We start from the raw sequence: 4,790 nt of genomic DNA, 5'->3' as shown, positions 1-4,790 counted from the left end.
ACTATGGTACATATACACAATAGAATATTATGCAGCTGTCAGGAGAGATGAAGTCATGAAATTTTCTTATACATGGATGTACATGGAATCTATCATGCTGAGTGAAATAAGTCAGAGGAAGAGAGAGACGCAGAATAGTATCATTCATCTATGGGTTTTAAGAAAAATAAAAGTCATTTTTGTAACAATCCTTAGAGACAATGAGAAGAGGGCTGGAACACCAGCTAACTTCATGGAGCTCACCACAAAGAGTGGTGAATACGCTATAGAAATAACTACACAGAGAACTACCATAATCATGTGAATGAATGAGGGAACGGGAAAGCCTGTCTGGAGTACAGGTGGGGGTGGGGTGGGATGGAGGGAGATTTGGGACATTGGTGGTGGGAATGTTGCACTGGTGAAGGGTGGGTTCTTTACATGACTGAAACCTAATCACAATCATTTATGTAATCAAGATGTTTAAATAAAGGAAAAAATGAAGAAAAAAATAAAGATAAGGCCTCCCAATGCTTACCACAGGCTGTGTTCTTTACACTGACTGTATAGAAAGAGGAGGTACAGTAAATGCTTCCCATATACACCTCAAACCAGGTCCTTTGCCTGGTCTGTATTGTGAATGGGGGGGACAAAAAAAATAAAAGTTGCCTTTTCTTAGAACTGATCTAGGAACAGTGATAAAGGATCCTGGAGATAATTTAGTGGTAGTGAAGTGCAATGTCTTGGCACTTCATGATACCACAAACATTAACACTATTGTTATAAGACTATAACAATTTAAAATAAATCTAAAATAAAAAGTTTACGTTTTCAATACTAGATGATTCCCCCACTAAACCCACCTCCCCCCAGTGAAAGCCAGTGTGGGAAGTAGCTGGTAAGGGGAAGCAGAAGCAATTTTGAAACGAAGGATTTTGTTGAGTAGAAAACAGCACAGGGGACACTTCCCAAGCTTTGAGCCCATCACAGATCTGCTGTACCCCAGAAAATCTACCACACATGATAGCTGCAGTTTTATCAGTCTAAGCTATTTGCAGTGGCTTCTGACCCTCTCAGGTCTTCCCAGCAATTGATGCCTCCACTTGGAGGCCAAGACCTACTCCAAGGGTTCAAACTTGTTCTATTTTGGGGTGGGTTTTTTTTGGTTTTATTTTTTTGGGGGGTTTTGTTTTGTTTTGTGCCACACAGGTTCCTGTGTTCATGCTCTGTGCTCAGCGCTTCCTCCTGGCTTTGCATTCAGGAATCATCCTGGAGGACTTAGGGACAAAATGGGGTGCCAACAATAAAACCCAGAAAGGTTCTGTGTTGGCCTCTGAAAGGTTCGTGCCTACCTGCTGCACTATGGCATTGGCCCCTGTGCTCTACATCAGAACTATAGCTCCTGTTCCCCCCCTCCTCCCCCTCCTCTCCCTCCCCCTCCTTCCCCGCCCACTCTCTCTCTTTTTCTAATCTCTCTCAGCAGTCTCTTATCACACTGGATATAAGAGTCTTTAAGCGGTTGGAAACTCCCCTGACCTACTCAGTCTGGGTCTTGGGAGGAGCACTTCTCTCTGCTCCCATACCCCTTCTCATCTTCTCATCCCTATTGTCTTAAATTGCACTTCCCCAAAAGCAGAGACAGACCTCGAGGTGCAGGTGGTCATTTGAGAGGTCACCCTGGGAAACACAAGTTTAAAAAAAGGGAGGAGGAAGTTGGGGACAGAGTGTTAATAAACTGGGTAGGACATTTGTCTTATATGCAGCAGACCCACTTACCCCATACGGTTTCTTCGGCTCCACCAGCATCACCACCCTGAGCATCACCATGTGTGGCTCCAAAACCAAAAAAAAGTGGAGGAGAGGAGGAAGCTTGACAGGCAGACAAGCAAAAAAACGGGTCCTTTAGGGTAGGATGGAAGAATATACCTCAGTATGCCCCTTCATGTAACCAAGCTGCCAGGGAGGAGTTGGGCAGTGCTCCCACCACTCCACCCTCCATATTGCAAATTTCTTGAAAGGAGAGTTCTCATAGGTGGAACTTAAAGCCACACAACAAGGGAGCAAGAAGGACCAAAGGTAATGCAGTGGGAGAACTTATGAACACAATTGAATGGGTGGGTCTGAAAGGATGGGACATTAGGTTCTTGGGGAGGGAGATGGGTACACTTTTGAGTATGGGTTGGAATTATGTGTACAAGAAATCATCATTAAGAGTATTGTAGGAAAAAAATTTTTTAATTTAAAAAAAGTATTGTAGGAGTTGGAGAGATAATACTGGGAGTAGGGCACTTGCTTTGCACATTGTTGACCCAGGTTTGATCCCTAGCATGTCATCTGAGCACTACTAGGAGTAATTCGTAAGTGCAGAGCCAGAAGTGCCACTAGGTATAACCCAAAAAAACAAACCTAAAAAAGTTGTCAATCACAGGAACACAACAAATTAAAAAAAATTTTTAAAAAGAATATCTTCTGTAACGTGTGGTAAAATACTTCACACAGAGTAGAAACTTTTTATTTTCTCCCTTTCTTGCACCCAATTTTAAGCACAGAATGGGAAGTGCACATTTAGTGCTCAGAACCTGTTTACTGAATGAATGAATGAATGAATGAATGAATGAATGAATGAATGAAAGCCCCAGCTAGGAGTTGATGTGTGACTGAGGCCAGAGGTGCAAAGGCCAAGGTTTGCAGAGGTAATATCACAATGCAGCAGCTAGGAAGGTTAAACAAAGTTTTCTCATTCTGTGAAAGAACAACTCTCAAACCAAAAATTGGCAGAAAGCATAGGCGCTTCAAATAAAATTTTCAATGCAACTTGATAAACAAGATTGTTCCTTGCAGACATCATGCCACATGGCTAAGTTTATCAGATGCAAAATATTTGTCATTCCACTCATGCTGAGAGCCCTGCTTGGGCTTTGACAAAAATCTATTCTTGGCCCAGAGACATAGTTGAGAGTGGGGAGGGAGGACAATATAAGCACTTGCCTTGCAAGTGTATGGTCATGAGTGCAAATCCCTGATGTCTCACATGCCTCAGGCATGACCTTGGCAGCTCAACCCTTTGAGCCTGGCAACTCCTCATAGCCACCACTGGCATCAGAAGTAAATTCTGCCCAGATGACAGCTAGGTTTGTGTGAGTACCACAAAGTGGTACCGCCCATAATGAGTAGGATATGAGCCCCACAATGACCATCCGCCTGGCTCCCTAACCTGAATGCCAGTAACAAAGTCTGTGCCCTCCAGTAAGAGTGGGACCCCAGGTGAGCTTGTGTGCATGCATTGCAACTAAAGGAGCACAACGGCAGATAAACATGTGAGTACTACACATTGCTGTGATGAGCATTGCAGCCAAAACTGTGGAAGCACTGTACCAGGGGTGTGTGACCCCCGTCAGAGCCACAACAACAACAAAGGTCACGGGGAGGCAATAAAAAGAATAAATAAATATTCTAAAATATTTTAAGTAACCAGAACAGCAGTTATAACACTTGCTTTGCATGCACCTGACCAAGGTTCAATCCCTGACACACCATATGGTCCCCCAGGAGTGATTTCTAAGCACAGAGCCAGGAATAACCATGAACAACACCTGGTGTGACTCCAAAAACATTATTTAAGAAAAAAATCCAGTCTCAGACTTCCCTCTGAATCCAAAGAAAACTGTTTCTTTTCCTTTCTCTTTCTCCTCTTCTTTTCTTTCTTTTTTCTTTGTAGTAAAACAGAAATGTCAAATGTACTCATTGTAATCCAACAGCTGTCTATATTCATGCTAGTAATTCTCCCACTAAAAGTTTAATTCCTTCCTTCACCAGCTATGCTCAGGAATCACTCCTTGTCTGTGCTCAGGGATCATTTCTGGCATGCAAGATAAGGGCATTAACCCATATACTCATTCCAAATTTTTACCAGATTGATCCAGCTTGTTTTCCCATTCTGGCTTACCCTACCCACTGGTCACTGGTTTTATACACAAATTTTATTTTTGTTGCAGTTCATTCGTTTCTTGTGTTTCCTCACATCACATCACATCACATCACATCACATCACATCACATCACATCACACACACACACACACACGAAATGAGACTGTCTCTTTCTCTGTCTAACTTATTTTACTAAGCCTAAATCTTCAAATGCATCCCAGAAAATGGTCTGTTTCCTTAGTGCTAGTGCTATTGAAAGTTACCAAGCAAGTCCAAATGAAAATGATCCCAAACAAGAAGAACAGGAAGTGTGTGGAAATGTGGAGTTGTATGAGCAGCCTCCGCTGTCCTCATTTAATTGCCTGACCCAGCCTCCTGGCCCAGTTCAAGGAGATGGACCGGGCAGGCCTGGCCACGCAAGAGACAAGCCTGCCTGTCATTGGGCACTCCCATGGCCTCTGCCACGCTGGTGCCCGGATTGGCCTGCCCTACCCAGATTGCTATGGAAGCAGAAGAGCTCAGATCAAAGTTCCTCTCATGCTCTTTGGCCTAGAGTCAGGGTATGAGTCCCAAATTACAAAAGTAGTGTTCCTCTTGGTTCTGAGAGGCCTGGATTTCACTGTCCCATCATCAGCCACATGTGTGGCCTTAATAGAAATTCTTCTAGAAAGGGCTTGTGTGGCCTTCAGGATAGGGACTGATTTCCTGGCAGCCTGGGCTCCTTCTTGGTATGCTCTGGTGCCCATAGAATAAGGTTCAGTAGAGACCCAAGAAAGTGGTAGTACCGGGCCGGGCGGTGGTGCTAAAGGTAAGGTGCCTGCCTTGCCTGCGCTAGCCTTGGACGGACTGCAGTTTGATCCCTCGGTGTCCCATATGGTCCCCC

General features: G+C 44.0%; 1 non-coding gene across 1 annotated transcript; it reads left to right on the top strand.

Moving 5' to 3' along the window:
- The first annotated feature begins 500 nt into the window (after window positions 1-500).
- On the top strand, window positions 501-634 carry LOC125999750 (small nucleolar RNA SNORA51). The gene has a single exon (XR_007492223.1). It is a non-coding gene; the product is annotated as a small nucleolar RNA SNORA51 (small nucleolar RNA).
- The last annotated feature ends 4,156 nt before the right edge of the window (window positions 635-4,790 follow it).

The sequence above is a fragment of the Suncus etruscus genome, chromosome X (genome assembly GCF_024139225.1).
Source record: "Suncus etruscus isolate mSunEtr1 chromosome X, mSunEtr1.pri.cur, whole genome shotgun sequence".
Taxonomy (NCBI): Eukaryota; Metazoa; Chordata; class Mammalia; order Eulipotyphla; family Soricidae; genus Suncus; species Suncus etruscus.
Note: the sequence above shows the minus strand (reverse complement) of the source record. Positions and strands in the feature narration are given on the sequence as shown.